Source organism: Misgurnus anguillicaudatus, chromosome 15, assembly GCF_027580225.2.
Source record: "Misgurnus anguillicaudatus chromosome 15, ASM2758022v2, whole genome shotgun sequence".
Lineage (NCBI taxonomy): Eukaryota > Metazoa > Chordata > Actinopteri > Cypriniformes > Cobitidae > Misgurnus > Misgurnus anguillicaudatus.
In genome coordinates, this window is record NC_073351.2 from 28,895,264 (window position 1) to 28,912,705 (window position 17,442).

At 37.7% G+C, this 17,442-nt stretch overlaps 1 protein-coding gene across 5 annotated transcripts in view; it reads left to right on the forward strand.

Annotated features, from left to right (window-relative positions):
• tspan9a (tetraspanin 9a) overlaps nucleotides 1–17,442 on the forward strand; it is a 261,891-nt gene that overhangs the window by 25,910 nt on the left and 218,539 nt on the right. For 3 of the 5 annotated variants that reach the window (XM_055175085.2, XM_055175087.2, XM_055175086.2), the window contains exon 2: nucleotides 8,890–8,974. The exons of the other annotated variants lie outside the window; for them this stretch is intronic. The gene's annotated coding sequence lies outside the window, so the exon portion shown is untranslated. The remainder of the gene's footprint in view (nucleotides 1–8,889; nucleotides 8,975–17,442) is intronic. 5 annotated transcript variants of the gene reach the window in all.

Below are 17,442 nucleotides of genomic sequence, written 5' to 3' on the forward strand. Positions count from 1 at the left end.
ACGTCATCCGACTGCGGCGCCCCATAAAGTCAGTGATGCGGCCGACTGCCATTTGTCCAAACACACAGAAGTTACACAGAGATCGTTGTATTATTTATATAATTGGCTTCATGTTTTGTCTATCAATATTTTCCATGAAGTCATTGGCTGATGGAGGAACGAGCGAGCGATTGGTAACATCTCTTAAGGACTTCACGTTTTCGACGGTGCTGTTTTTGGATTATCTATTTTAAATACAAACTTTGAAGGCGGGTTCATGTGTTTAACGGAACGTAAATACCGGAGTGTAATCTGATATACCCTTACATGTTACGATGTAAATAGTCCTCAGATTGTATATTATATTGTATTACCAGAAGTTCATGCGAAATAGACTATATATCTATATTTCACGGATTATACGCATTTGTGGACAAAAATCATTGGATGATTCACACATCTGAAACAGACTGGATTCGACTTGTGATCCCCGCAAAGGTAACGTTAAAAGTCCTGTTTATCTTTGCATTTTGTCATTCGGACTTCTGTAATAAAATACTACATATGATGGTAGAACCTCTGTATCTCAAAACGGCTTTACAGGGGGTATGGCTTAGCTAAATGAGATGTAAATGAGCCCTATTGTCTCTCCAGCCAGGGAAAAGGGAAAGTGTTAACTTTTTTCTTTCTCAAATTTCTCAGCATTCTCGTTCTTGAATGTGTTACATTCAAATGGCCACAACGTCTCCAAATCTTATCAGATTTCCATGTGTTACACATCGTTGGAAAGCTTAGAATCTGCACTTTCAGAATCTATGAATAACTCAAAATGCCCCAGATCCGACTTGTGTCCCTACTTTCCATGACTGGTCACAATTATAAAGTTTACTAATAATTTAGTTAATCGCAAATTGTTGTAATATGCTCACGACTTCCGAATGTAATGCTCAGTAAATGATCTGAAATAAACCTTAATGACGTATGCAGCCTGCATATGCGACCTCCGGAGGATGCAGCTTTCTGTTTGACCCTTTTAGGGGCCAGTTACACCAAAAGCGTTTATGGCAGTTGCAGGCGCCTTTTTTAAATGATATTCTATGGGCATGGAGCGTTTGCGCGCTGTTTATGCGCGCTGAGCCCCATGCGGTTTTTGCCGGTGTTGTGTCGAAGTCTGTTCCCCCTATGTTCCCCCTATTTTCCCCTTCAGTGTAGTGTTTTTATGGCGTTTTTATCACGTTATAGGTTTTATTATTTATATATTTAAAGTTTTACTGGCTACTGAGATGTATATGTGTGCATTTCTGTAATGTATCTGTATTGTTCTTAATGGTAAGTAAATTATTTTTACAGTATGAATCATATTATATGTATAATATTTATTTAATTATGTATGCAAACATTACATTTTTAAAACAACCAGTAAAGGAAAAAAAAGAAAAAGACAGGCTATATTTTAAAAGAAATACCCTAATAGAAAACTGTCAAATGTATGAAATATTTAATAAATTGTATTATAAAATACATGATATTATGCCTTTTTAGTATAACCAATTCAACTCTTTAATCTTTCTAAATGTAACGTGATGAAAACGCTATAAAGCACTACACTAAAGGGAAACATAGGGGGAACTGAGTTCGACACAACACCGGCGGCCGCAGCACGCGCCTTTGAAGGAACGCTGAGAGCGGAGAAGCGCCCGAAGTCATTCGCGTCTTTCCATTGTCCACTCGAATGAGGGGAGATGCGGGCGGGCCTTACGTTGTGGTGAGGGAAGTTTACAGTTGCTTTGAAGAACCGGACTCCACTCGCTCACTCTCTCCTGCGTGTTTGTGCACCTCTCACCCTCAAACAAGGTCAGAGCAAGCGTCATCTTTTTAAAGTTTCTGCTAATATGACAGTTAACAGCAAAAGAGCTCACGCTTCAATATTTGATTGACAAGACAGCTGACTAGGTGGTTGCCTAGCAATATTAAAGGCGGAGTCCATGATGTTTGAAAGCCAATGTTGATATTTGAAATCACCTAAACAAACACGCCCCTACCCCAATAGAATCTGGACCTTCTGTTGATAGACCCGCCCCACACATACGCAAACCGGCATTTGATTTGATTTGATTGGCTATAAGTGTGTTTTGGTAGTCGGCCCGTCTCCTTTTCCAACGCGTTTTTCAAACATCGTGGACTCCGCCTTTAAAAGCCGCGTCGACTCGCACTGCTCTTTTTTTAAAAAAGGCAGTGCGTCGCGCCTTGCGTTTCCAAGTGTTTAAAGCGTGGTTGGTGTAATTAGCCTCTTACAGTGCATGCATTATATTCTGTCTTTTACTGCATTTGCTTTTTTGTTTGGGTTTCCAATAATGTTCGTTTGGGAGCTCGTATGAAGTCTGAGACGTATTGTGTTTGTCTGGTGATCAGTATCAGATGTGAAGTCTCAGCAGATTAAACCATCACAGAGTTTACATGATTTAATGTCTGCATGTTCATTTCTATTATAAAGAAATGGACGTATATTAAATATTCAAATGGATTTAAACTGTTTGGCTAAAAAATAGGCGTTTCTCTCCGTCTAAAGTGAAAGTAAAGATAGCGTCCGCGAGACGAGTCAACTATCTCCCCCTGCAGGCATTTGTTATAATATATGCATAATGCTTTTTATTTATAGACCACAAATGTAATGTGTTTGTTAATGTAATGTTGTTTAATGTAACTTGGTTTTAATACTTTATTTGAACCAATTATTATTGCATCTTCGTTATTATGTAATTTTAAAGGCTACTGCTCACTTGGGTCTGTTTTTATTACCCAAAAATAACAAATTACGTCATTATCAGTTGGTAAAATAATTGTTAGGGCCAGTCCTTGATTAGTTTAAACATTTAAAAATAACATGATTTCAGTTTCTTATTCATTTATTTTATCATCAAGGGTTTCTTAAAAAGTGTAAAAATATCGTCTCGTCTCGTTCTCGTGAACCCAATCTCGTGTCTCGTCTCGTCTCGTGGATTAAGTGTCTCGTCACACCCCTAGCCCAGAGGCATTGCAAACATGGCGGCCTATTGGTGTGACTTCCCTACAGGGACTTTGGCTCTACACAGCCGATTTATTGACGCACTCCAATGAACTTTGTCTGAGGAGGTTCTGGAGGTAAAACATTTTTGGTTTCAGTCCTGCAGTGAGACTTCCTTTGCAATGGCTTTCTAATGAGGTGATTTAACAAATGACCATTGGCTGCTTTAATACTGGAAGGTGGGACTTTCTTTTCTAGAGCGACTGTACTTATACTAGTGCAACATCTTGTTAATATCTGCACTTATCTGAAACTTATTTTGTTGTGTTCAATGTATACCATTTGATGTAACATACTCTACCCTAATCATCACGACGCGTGATGATGTGTGGTGAGTGTTTGAAAGTGGTCTGATTTAGAAGATCCATAAAGGGATTTACATAAGTCTTACGAAACCTGCCTCTCATCCTGTGATGCTTTGTTTCTTCATATGGGAGAATAATAGCATCCAGGCTGGCTTGGCAGGATGTGTTGTGATGCACTGCCTGTGTTTGGATAAGACTTTCAATGAGGGAGAACTGAATGCGCTCCACACCCGTTGTCCAGAGCTCAACAGCAGACCAGTGAAGAGAGACGGTCAGCGTATGCAGCCCTGCTGGTGTGTTTACTGAATGTAGGCCAAGCAAATGAGGATGACTGGTCTTAATAGGAAAAGCAGCTGGAGATATTTACTCGAATTTAGAAATACTGTGATGTGATTTGCTGAGCTCAGTGTGGGTTTTGACCTCAATATCAGTGATTTTAAAATGAGGCAGCCGTGTTGTGCAGACAGGTGCTACATATTTTAATTGCTGTAATAATTGCTTTCGGGCAAGGTTAACAAGATGATATTCACCCTCATAATATGTTCAGACTATTTATATCTCAAACCCATACAATTTATCTTGCTGAAAGGTTATTTTGTTATGAGGTCAAAATGATATGTTTTTAATTGGGTAATTTTGTGAAATATCAGAGTTCTCTGTACTATAAAAGCACGTAATGTTAAAAACCTTGAAAACGTCTTCTGAATAGATTAACAACTTCAGATTTATTAACAGCTTGTGCTAGCCATTAAAAAACAGGGTTTCCCGCAGAAAATGTGTCCGTGGGCGTGGCAATCAAAGGGGCGTCATGATGAAAATTAAAATATTTTTATTAAAAACACTCAAATAAAACTTAATTTTGAATTAAATGTTTTTAAGAGATACCTCTAATGGGAAAAGCTGCGTGATGAAGTGAAACTAAAGGGTTAAACACAAACTGAAGCAGATGTTGTAGAATGTCTGGCGAACGATAGCGCAAAGATTGTAAAAACTGATTATTTCCCACTATTAATTACATTATTTTTAAGGAGTGTTACTATTGTAGCATGTAAATAATTCACATAAATAACGTGAGCAAGAGTGCTCAACAATTATATCGAATCAACAGGCACGTGAAACCTAGCTAGCAGGTTGCTCAAACAACAAAATCACCAGTTAACTTACTTTAAATTTGCAAGAACTATAGACTAATACAATAACAGGCTTAAATAAAAACATAAGTCCACTTACAGTTCTCACGGACACGCGTTTTATCAACTGGCTATTCTCTAGACATGACGGACCACATCTTTCTCTCATTTCAGCCATGTGGCTCGCGGTGTAAAGCGCGTCCGCACTATTCTCTGAGATTAGTTAAGGCAGGGAGGGTTTCCCAGCTTAGGCGGGCCGCCCGAACTGCAAAGTGCTGCGGGAAACCCTGGTCAGGATTCACGAAGATGTGCAGTGAAAAATGAGAGCTGAAAAGACATGGACACAATTGTTTTTGCGACTGACCTTATTGCATATGCATTTGTAGAAGTTTCCCTTTCAGATGCAAAATTTATGGGAGGAGAGTATTTAAATAAATCACGCAAACTGATTGACCAAGGTTTGCGCTTGTCAGTTTACTGGTATTTGCACCATTACTTAAACTCTCAAAAAGCATGTCTCAAACCCTACGCTAACTTTCGTTTTTGGTAGATTGCATTGGTCGTTAAGGAAATGAGATACAGTACAGTCAGATTTTTGTAACCACGCGTAGGTTGCGCATGGGCGTACATGAGAATCTAGTATGTAGTATGAAACCCAGGAGATGCATTGCATTTTGTCGCAATGCTTATGCGTCATACGTCTGTTTACACGTATGGGTCAGATAAACAATGCTGTGCATTTGATCGTGCGCGTACGTTCTCGTACATGTAATAAACAAACAAACTACTCCGGGCTAAAGTGTAAAGAAAGTGTTATGAAATGTATGACCATTAAAGGGGACATATCATAAAAATCTGACTTTTTTCATGTTTAAGTGCTATAATTTGGTCATCAGTGCTTCTATCAACCTAGAAAATGTGAAAGGGAACAACCCAGTAACTTAGTTTTGGTAAACCATTCTGTGCAAGCACGTGAAAAAATATGTCATTAAAATTTGGCTCCCCTTGTGATGTCAGAAGGGGATAATATAGGGCCCTATAATTTCCGCGATCACGGAATCGCGGACGGAATCGCGGAATTGGCTAATTAACATGGAATCTAGTATTAACGCGGAATTTTGCGGAATTTTACATATTTTGAATAAAATTATGTTTTTGTGTGGGAGACGAACGTATGTCTGGGGGAAATGCAGACCGGGGGAAGTAAATCTGGGCGACACACCCCCTCCCGTCGTTTCAGACCCCCTCCAAAACACTGAAACCTTGGTGAAGCGGCTCTCCACGACTCTGCTTTCGTCAGCGAAAAAATTAAGAAATTCGACGCTAAGCACTTAGTTCCGAGCAGGTCTCACATGACTTTTATGTGACCGGAGAACTGTTATTTTGGAAGTTTAGTCAACACTCTGTTCACGGTGAGCGCAAAGATACATGCAGTCTCTCATCCATGTTTTTGATCATCACTGTACCTCTCACTTGCCCGCGCTCACGCATCTGTCCGAAGTGCGAACACAAATCCTCATGTATTTGTTCAGTTTTATGCATTTCAAGCGAGCTGAGGCAAACTAACTATCCCTCGCATTTAAAATATAATCATCTGCATCATGGCGCCGCTCTCTGTCTCTCTTTCGCTCGCACGTGGAAAGAGCTGCGTGCTCATGCTGTCCTAAGTCAGATCACTATCCTGTGTATGTTTGTAAAGTTATATGCATTTCAAGCGATTGTGTATAAAATATGGATCGCGTTCCGCTGGATTGATGTGTTTAAGGCACTTCTGAAGGCACCACTGCGTTGACACCTTGTTGTAGCCTCCTGCAACAACACTAAAAAACAATGCATTGAATTGAGTTGTGTGTGCGCGCGCGCGTGCGTGTGTATGTGCGTGTGTAAATGCATCTTTTATAGTCATTAAGTAAGCCTGTTATCCAGTTTTCCCCCCAAATCATTTACATTTTAATTATTAACATTAAAGGCACACTCTTTTTATGACTAAAATAAAAGTAAAGGGTAAAAAATATAATTGCCAAAAATTAAAACGGATAAAACGGAATTTGCAAAAAATAAAACGGAATTTGGGAAAAAATAAAACGGATTTTATAGGGCCCTACACAATGGAAAATGTTTGTCACTCTTTGCCATTGTGTGTTGCTTGTTTTTTGTCATATGTTCCACCAAAAATATTCCAGAATTAAAAAAGTAGTATACTATTAAAAAATGCATGTATAGCCTATCACTCACACAGTGATGGAGAGAGATAGAGAGACTCGAGGGAATGCGGTTGAACCATAAATGTAGTATTTAAGCATGTCATGTGGTTCGGGCAGAGCTTGCATTGGCATTGACAATATACAGCAGGATTCAACAAGAGAAGGGAAAATAAAATAAAAATGGTGTGTGACGGAGCAGCTGTTGAGAGGAAACGCTGTTCAAACAGTCATTTAGTCTGAATGCATGGAATGCCACCTGGCTTCTGCTCTTCTGTAGATGAGCAGCATTGAAGCCATATGCCTACAAAATAATGATCACATGCCACGATGAACACACATCTTGTGTGGATGTTTTATGTCATATGTCACACTTCTGTCTTTACTCTGATCACGATTTAATGTGTTAAAACTCTTTTGAAGTGATCTTTGAAGTAATTCACATATGTCCTTTAATCCAGAGCAGTCAAACTTTTTCATTTTTGCTGTTTTATCCTAATGTGTAAATGTCATTAAGGTTATAAATTGCATGAATAAAGTTTCATAATAAATATATTGTAGTGAATTTATGTTCCTTTAGCTCAGTGCTTCTCAATTATTTTCTATCACGCCCCCCCCCCCCCCCCTAGGAAGAAGTAAACATTTCGCGCCCCCCAACTCTCCGCCGCGACTGTAAATAGTATAATTTGTTTATAAAATTACACATCTGCAAAACATTGTATCTTTATTAACATTAAAGAAAACACTAAAAAAGAAATATCAATCAACTTACAACAAAGAATAACTTTATTAACATTGTTTTTTTAGTCTGTAACAGAAAAGACTAAAAATTCATCAATTTGCCTGAAATAAAATAAATCAATCCTTATTTACAGTATATTTTTTGACCATTTGATACTGAAAAATTTAATTAAATATAATCAATAAATAATAATAAAAAACTCAAGCGGCTTATCAGCGTGTTTGGGGTGTAATGTCTTTAAGTGACGGTGCAAAAAAAATCACTTCCTGAAAATGTATTTTCCCCGGGTCTCGCCCGCCCCCCCCCCGTGGTGTCGCTTCGAGCCCCCCCGGGGGTCCCGCCCCACTATTTGAGAAGCACTGCTTTAGCTCAATTGCATTAAAGGCGCAAATGTTCTGGGTTCGACCCCAGAAAACATGCATGATAATAAACATGTGATAACAGACGGTGTGCCTTAAAAGTCACTTTGTATAAAGCGCCTGCCAAATGCATAAATGTAAAATTAATTAAATTGTTAAAGAAACACTGTATCATTAAAGGGGCCATGGCATGAAAATCTTACTTCTTCCATGTTGTGTTATGATTGGGTCCCCAGTGCTTCTATCAACCTAGAAAATGTGAAAAAGATCAACCCAGTAACTTAGTTTTGGTAAACCATTTTCTACAAGCACATGAAAAAATAGGTCGTTGAAATTTGGCTCTCCTTATGATGTCATAAGGAGCTCTTATTACAAATAATACCGTCCCTTAATCTGCACAATCCAACCCCAGCATTGCCATTTAGTGCAGAGAAAAGCACAATTGTGATCAGTGTTTGAATTTTATCAGCTCATTTGCATTTTAAAGGACACACCCAAAATGGCACATTTTTGCCCACACCTACAAAGTGGAAATTTTAACATGCTATAATAAATTATATATATGGTATTTTGAGCTAAAACTTCACATATGTGCTCTGGGGACACCAAAGATTTTTTTGACATCTTAAAAAAGTATTGTGTCATGGCCCCTTTAAATGAACGTAGTGAACATTTCTAAAATCTGTAAATCTGTAAATCTGTTTTGTAATTTCCCTCACTCGGGGGAATAATATGTGCTCATGCTCTCCACATTCGTTTTTGTAAAACTGAGGAATATTTTAGGATCATAATCACGTGGAACACAAACCAGTTTTCCATTTTTAAAGACCAGCTTTGCTTGGATCAGAAACGTGTGGTATTTTATCATGCATAGTAGACCATTCAAAATATTTATTGACGTGATGATGTCTTTAAATAGAAGCTGTTATTTGACTGTCATTTTAGCAGGCCCGTGGTCTGATGTAAGCTTTAAAACACTGGTTTGTGGTTTAAGGGAATATTGCCAATAACAACGTCTCAGCCGGGGAGTTTAGCTCATCAGTATTTGAAAGAAGTAATATGATGAAAAATATCCTATGAAGCATTTACCTTTTTTTTTTCTGCAACAGGACTTGACCTCGTCTGCTTTACCCTCCATCCATTTTCCTGTCAAAGAACTGGACATCTGTGCTCTCCATCCATTTTCTTGTCCTGGTAAGTACCGGTTCTGTTAAGCAATAGCAGGAATAATCTTAGCATTTTTGGTAATTATAAGTAGTCTGTCTTTATTTTTTATATTTCCCTGGTAAACCAATCAAGTAATTGAGTCACTATTTCCAACTGAATAATAGCATTTACTTGTCAGGGAATTTTCTTAGCAGAATGGTAAAACATTGCAAATTTGTTTGTGATAAGGATAACCTTAAATGTTAGTACCAAATACATTTCAAAAACATAACTTCACAGTCAAATTCACACAGCCTGCTTAAAGTAGCTATGATTTTTAATGAGCCGCTGTGATTTCCATAAAAACGTGACCTCAGGAACACTCAGTCACCGTCTTCAGTCACCACCCTGAGCACTATGTGCGTTTACATGCACACAATAAGCGATTAACTATCAAAAATCTGCTTATTATAGAAAACTGTTTTCATGCATTTACATGCAATTTAATAAACCGTCTATGTAGAAAACTGCGTTTACATGGGACTTGGAGATTTGTTCAAAAAGCCGACAGCATATCTGTCTTAAGCTATACTGTTGTATCTCTTCTCGTTTTTGCAAGACCTGTAAATGTAACGTGAGCTTCAATTTTCGCTTTCGTTTCTCTGCCAACTGCTTGAGTCGAGACTTTTATGCATTACGTTGCGCTTACTTCCGCATGTGACATTTATCTTTCATGATCGTGCGCACATGAACAAAACCACGATAAAAGATAAAAGAAAACGCCCTTTACGCGTTTAAATTGTTTTATTGTTTTATTAGGATCCCCATTAGTGGCCCATTTAATGGCAGCTAATCTTCCTGGGGTCCTCTTTAAAATTATTCACAACATAAAATGACACAAAGCAATAACAACACAAATTACAATCAAGATACTTCAAACATTGCACTTACATTCAGAAAAAAATTACCATTTGAAAGAACATGACAATTTCCAGCTGGCACTAGATCATTTGCAGCAATTCCTGGGTTACTGTCCTCTTAATTTGTATTTGTCCTAAATTCTGCTTTATGAGACAGAAAGTCGATTCCAAATAGATAATGCTCTGTAAAGTGATGTGCGTTTCAGAAAATTGGTCCTGGGAAGCGGAAGTTTTATATCACTACCTAGTGCCTATATCGCACCATGTGAGAAAATGCTGTTTACTCGATGGATGTCCGGAAACTAAATCATTGTACAGGCTTCTGAAAAACATAAATATACGATGGTTATGGTTAATGTTCATTTATTCAGAAATACGAGCATATCATTGATTAGTAGTAAAGCGCCATCATGTGATGTCAGAACCGGCTGGCGCTTGCCGCTAACTGGATACTTACTTGTTTTGTAACATTACAGTCTTTTAATAGAATATCTCTGGGAAACCAGACTTGTTTGTTTTCCTAAGTTACAGACGCCGGCCCTGTTCTGTTTTGATTGAGATAAACACGATGAGGTTAAAATCTCTTAGTCTCTGTGTCCCTTGGTTTACTAACCTAACATTTAGTGTACAGAAACTAACATTTAGTGTATTTTTCACTCTTAAAACAACAGGCCAATCAGATGAGAGGCTCATGAATATTACTTATTACAGGCCAAAACGACCTGTTCTTAGCAGAGCTCTTGAAAGAGGAGCTGTAAAAATATACAGTATATAGATTGTTTTTGGTACTTACACTGTAAATATATATTCTTAAGGACATCATAACCTAAAATAAAACTCTAGAAGGCTTAAAAAGATGACACCTTTAAAACGGTCCTTTTATGAAGTCATAATTTTAATGCTTAGTTGTAAAAGAACATATTATTTTTATTTTATTTTTTTTACATTATGGCTAGTGGTCGACCTATATGTTTTTTTTAATGGCCGATGCTGATATTAAGAAGAGAGGCCGATATAACACAAATGTAATTACAGTAAATGAGAGACAAATAGAAAATTCGTGAAACTAAATAAGCATTTGTTATGCACCAAATATTTATAACTATACCCTTTTAAAGTACTTATTTACAACTTGTGGATCTGACACCACATGGTACTGTTTGAATCATAATAGGCTTTATGCCCAGCTGCACTTCTTCCTGAACTTCAGCCAGCTCCTTGTTTCTTGTCTGCCATTATTGGATAAACTGATTAATCCAGGTGTGTCTGATTATTGTTGTTGTGACTACTGAGGTCAGACATACCTGGATTAAGCAGTTTGTTTGTGACTACTGAGGTCAGGCACACCTGGAAAAATCTGTTTGTGCAATAATGGCAGACAGGAAACAAGAAGCTGGCTGAAGTTCAGGAAGTAGTGCAGCTGGGCATAAAGCCTATTTGGTGCACACAATTGCTGTTGTTGTGTGTAACACAACATAACGTCATGTGAAAAAGTGAATAATGATTGGTCATTATGTCAGACTATGCCTTTACATCTGAGTGTCTTATCATTACAAACGACAAATTTAAGTAACAGAAAATTGTACTGGCCAATAAAAAAAATGCCATATACTGCAATATATCGGTCCATCACTAATTATTGCAGCACCTCTCTTTCCGGTTTACCTGTAACTCTCCATTTCTCTGGACTTTATTGAGGCCTTTCCTTCTGAAATGCTCTTATTGGTCAAGCTGGCCAAGTCTGTGATTGGTCACCCACTTAGCCCAATAGCTGCAAACTTAAGCTTCTCGGGTATAAACCATATCAGAGGTGTCAGTTTTGCTATGAAATAACAAGTTGATTGACCAGAATCATTTTTGCAAGTGCTGTAGAGCTAGCATGTGAAAGCTGTGCATTGTTTAAACCTCACTGCTTGTTAGAGCGCCTGACTCGCATGGTGGGCCGATCTTTGGTTTAAGTCTCTTTGACATGATGATGTCACACTGCTAAAGCAGCTCACCAGGCCTTGTCTTTTTTTGCATATATCTTGTGTGGGAATTATTTAAGTGAGCAAAACTGCGACATTAGTGAGTTGTATTCCTTATGAACCACTCATGTGGTTTTTGATAAGTGTTACAGTATACAGTCCCACGTAGAGTGCAGATTTACTTAAAGTTGATATTTATTTTTATAGAGTTTCCGTGGGCATGTTTTCACTATAAAGGCAAAACACTTTTATATTTTCTGCATTTGTTATCTCATGCAGGGAGCATGTTTCCTTAAGTGCATAAAAATTGAGCAGGACAATATTACAGTAAATAGCTGTTTCTCAGTGGGAAAGTAATAAATGCCTTTTTAGGGAAAATTGGGTGTTTAAAGTCATGCTGTATTATCTCTAGTAGTGTCATTACATGAAGGAGACCAGGTGGCGAACCAGCAGCACTAGAGGCACAATTATAAATTATCTTATAAATTAGCTTATGCTTTTAGGTCAGGCTCAAAGTGAACGTTAATTTGATGTAGTTCAATTTTGCTTGTGCCCTTGAGTAGTTGTGAATATTAGGATAGTGTCAAGTTTGATGCCCTGTTTGGTATGCTGGACTGGCAGGTTTTAAAAAAGCCTGGTTGCCCACTCTTGACAGTATTCCCTAAGGCGAATAAGTGAAGTGTTCACTGCCTGGAGCTGCCCAGCAAAATCTGCCTTTTTTAACAACCTTATGAATGGGCATTGCCAGGTATAATTCTTAAATTCTTAAACCTGTGATGTAGGTGGTTTTTAAAGAGGACATATTTCATTGCTAAAAACAATGTTATTTTGTGTATTTGGTATAATACAATGTTTATGCACATTATTTTCCACATACCGTACATTTCACTTTCTTCCTGAAACGCACAGATTTGAAAAGCTCTGTGTCCCTGACTGGCCAGCTAATCTGTACGTTGTGATTGGTCTGAATACCTCTGACGTCAGCCGGAAATGTGACGCTCCTCACCATGTTTGAAAGATTCGCTCACAGTGCGATGCTAACAGGAGTTAACTTACAGGCTGTAAGTCAGAAGCGAGAGGAATTATGATAATGTCGGTCTTGTCTACATCATCAATCCCAGGAAGTAAACTGTTGCCTACAATTCGTGTGTTTGTTGTAGTACAAGAAAAGAGATTTACGTTAGAAACGATAACTCGCGTCATTGTTTCCTTTGGGGTATGTACCTTTTGCATATCGTTAACATGTACTAATACACACTTCCACACCAAAGGAAATTAGTGATGGAAATTTTCGTTCATTTAGGTGACTCGTTCATTTTCAGTTGGTTCACCAAAATGATTCGTTCAGATCCGTTCACTGATTCGTTCAGTGACCATTTCTTAATTTTACATAAATACGCCAATAGGTGGCGAATATGTGTGTCATTATGTGTAATAAGACAATGAAAGACTTGCAAAAACTCATTAGTTTTAAATAAAGCTCAAATTGTGAAATACTAAGCATAATTTTATCAAGCTACAGAATATATTAAGACACACATACATTTATAGTACATCTAATCTGGATTTGTTGTAAATAAAGACTCCGTTGCATGCCTCCTCTAGCTCAGTCAGTCATCAGATCCTCGTTCACGAATCATATAATTTCGGTCATGTCGTTCAAGACTTCGTTCAGACGCAGATGACTGATTTAAGTTCAGTGAAAGGGTGGATTAAACTATATAGATATATAAAACTATATAAAACAGAAATACCAAATTTTTCAACAGTAATTACCTTGATTATCATTTGTATTAAGGTAAATTGTCCGCCTAAACATGGTTACTATAACTTTACTAAAATAAAACCACATGATTCTTTCACAAGATTTTGATTTACGTTGCTCTCGCTTTCTATACGATCCCTCTCATTCATCTCATTCATTAGGTTGTAACTTGTACCAGTCATTCAGTTTGTTTAAGAACGTGATCCCTGTCTCTCTCTCTCGTTCGTTCAGACTCAAAACAGCGGCTCGGTCAGTGAAGGGCGTATTCATTCAGTACATTGAGCCAATCATATGCTTGGCCACAGCTTATACTCGATTGCCATTGGCTCATAGTTTTGTCAGTCTTTGAAGGCGGAAAGAAAGCCGCGCTCCATTTGTCCGTGCTCCTCAAGAAGGGAGGGAAATTTCAGTGAACGAGAAATATGAGTCAATGGATGGCGTGAACGAGAACGATTCGTTCACCTAAAAGATTTGTTCAAAAAGAACGATTCGTTCACGAACGTAACATCACTAAAGGAAATGTAAAATTGTGAATCGCACCATTGGTGCTCTTTAAAGCACGTTCAGACTTGATGTCTGTGTTCTTCAAATGCACATGCGTGTCTTTCGTGCTCCGTGAACAGGTTAAATCCTCAAGTTAATATTAAAGATATCAAGGTTATATTTTCACGAAATGTTCTTTACATTTGTAGGATGATGTTTTGTTTTCATAGATTTATGCATGAGTCTGCCATGCATAATGTTATTAAACATGCAATATGATACTGTGCTTTCTGTGATACTGTGGCTTGACTAGTTCGGTAACTTATAATTAGGACACGCTTTCTTTGCCAAAATATCTTTTCACAAAACCTTTTAGCTGATTTGTCTGTGGCATGTAATGGAACCAAGCTCAGTGCTTCTGTAGGGTTGATGATGAACAACATTCAGACTCCCTCTTCATCAACAGGAAATTATTTCCTAGCAGAATTACATTCTGTGCATACTCGCATTAGCTCTGAGATTTAAACTTTTTGTGAGGATATAAAGACGGCCCCTGAGGGGCCACAACACATACAAATCTGGTCTCTTATTTTGTTGCTTTCGAAAACACGACCATTGTCTATGCTTTATTCAACCCTTAGGATTTAATGGTGAAATGATAATGTTGTCTCATCTGGTGTTTAGGAATGGCAATATCTATCCTACTTTTCCTTTATTACTTCTCTGTGGCTGGGCAAGCCAAGTTTCTGATCACCCAAATGGCACCATTGGTGTGTAAATTTAGGCGAGCATGTATTAATCTTTCTAATATACGACTTGGAGAGAAGTGGTAAAGGGATAGTTCACCCAAAAATGTATATTCTGTCATCTTTATACATTTACTCAAGTTATTCCAAACCTGTTCAAATGACCTTGTTTTGGTGAACACAAAGGAAGATATTTGTAATCAAGCAGGAGGTAGAAGCACCATTGACTTCCATAGTTGGAAAAAATACTATGGAAGGCAGTGGTGCTCCAATTCTTTGGTTACAAACATTGCTCCAAATATCTTATCTTGTGTTAATCAGCACAACGATTTGAAACTATGTGAGGGTGAGTAAATGATGACAGCATTTTTGTGTAAACTATCCCTTTAAGTTCTAATAGTTATCATACTATTTTTGGTAAATCAAGCTAGAACAGATTAGCTGTTCTCATTATATAGCCTCTTTAATACATATTGTCTACATAATCAGTATGTGTCACACAGTCGTATTTGATTTAATTGTGACCTCTTTTCTCATTTCCCAGAAGCTCTGCTTTCATTTATGACTGATAAATAAAGACAAATGTGCCTCTGCTCTTAAATCCTTTATTAGATACATGCAGGTGCAAATCAGATTGGGAAACAACCAGCAAAGTAGGTCATTCATTCCCTTTTCACCACAGAATCTCATACATGCTTACAATAAAGCTTCCTAAAAGTTTTATGTCAGGCTGTATGTTTCCATAAGAAACATTTAACATCCACAGAAACTTTTTGTTGCACAAAAAGCCTTTGTAGTGAAAAAACTTAAAACGTTTCAGCAGTAACAACATAAACAAATGGCTTTAGTAGAACAAACGTAACTTCTGGTAAACTCCGCAACGAATCAATAACAATAGAGTCCTTTTTAGAGTAGTTTATAGGGATGTAACGATTCAACCGTGTGTCCCATTAAAAATGCCTGTCTGAAATCGATTCTGAATCGCAAGGCTGCGATTCTTTGTTTAATGCACAGCTTGTGTGTATACTACGGCATTTGGTCAGTAGGAAGTCCTTATCAATCTAAAATCATAACGAGTTGGAGTCGTTCATAACGTGCATTTAAAAAAGCAACACTCGTTAAACCAAATCATTTAAAATATTCTTTATTATCATGAAAATACCTGAAACAATTTGAAGAACAGTGATATAAATATTCCTGTAGACATTTCCTGGAATAGCATTCGTAATGCTGCTGCTTCTGTGGCCCAAAGGGAGTTTCTCGGATGTGCCTGGATTTCACCGTAATTCATTCAAATTCATTCATTGAGAAAACGCGCATTTGCTCGGTTAATCGTTACACCCCTAGTAGTTTATTTATTATAACAACAAGTAGATTAACTTAAGTTAAAATAATTGCTAAAGCTTATTAAAAACCACACTGAGCTGCATTACTTTGCAAATTTGTACTAAATAATACAATGTTGATTACAGATTGTCTGCCCAACCTCCCTTCACATAGCGGTGATCCATGATTGCCATCTCCCCTTGTCTTAGGAAACCAAAACATTTATTTTCAAAGATGTATTTGTTGCAGAGTTCAGTTTAGCCACTAGCTAAACTGAATAATAAATTATACATTGTAAATAATATATACAATGTTGACTACAGATTGGTTGCCCAACCTCCCTTCACATAGTGGTGATCCATGATCGCCATCTCCCCTCGTCTTTAGGAAACCAAAACATTTATTATTTACAATGTATTTGTCCCAGAGTTCGGTTTAAAGGGATAGTTCGGCCAAAAACGATATTAAACCCATGATTTACTCATCCCCAAGATGTCCGAGTTGCATATGTCCATCGTTTTTCAGACAAACACATTTTCGGATATTTTAGAAAATATTTTAGATCTTTCAGTTGATTAAATGTAATATTACGGGGTCCAGCAATAGTCCACGACCTTCAAGTCCAAAAAAAAGTGTGTCCATCCTTCACAAATTAAATCCAAACGGCTCCAGGATGATAAACAAAGGTCTGCTGAGGGTAATCTGTGCGGTGTTGTTGTAGAAATATCCATATTTAAAATTTTATTAACGTAATTAACTACCTTCCGGTAGCGCCGCCATCTTAGACTCAGGAGAGAGTATTAGCGTAGTGTACGCACTTTTCTTAGTGACGTATAGCAAATTCGGAGGGCGGGGGGACAGAGCAGCAGCAGAGAAACCTCTGTACGCTCCGTAAGCGTTCATCCTGAATGCGGATGAGCGTAAGATGTGTGTTCAAACAGCGCCATGCAGATGACATCAAAATACAGCGAGAGCGACTGGGAAGCATACAGAGTCGACTCCCAAATCCCTCTTGCAGTATTTTGATGTCATGAGCTTGTCGGTTCTAAAGTTTTGCGATATATTCCTTTTTTCGAATTGCCTAAAAAACCACCTGACCGGAGCATATTTTTTTTTACAGTTTATGTAAAATAGCCGTGTTTCCATTGGCCGCATTTTCAATTTGCGCAGTTTGAAGGGTAATGGAAAAGCAGCTTCTGTCATATTGCTAATATTGTCTATTGCAATCTGTGTCAACATGGCCAGAAGATTCCTTTGAAGGTGAGATCATTTCTTAAATAGATTTGCGCAAAACTTTAGCTTTATTTTC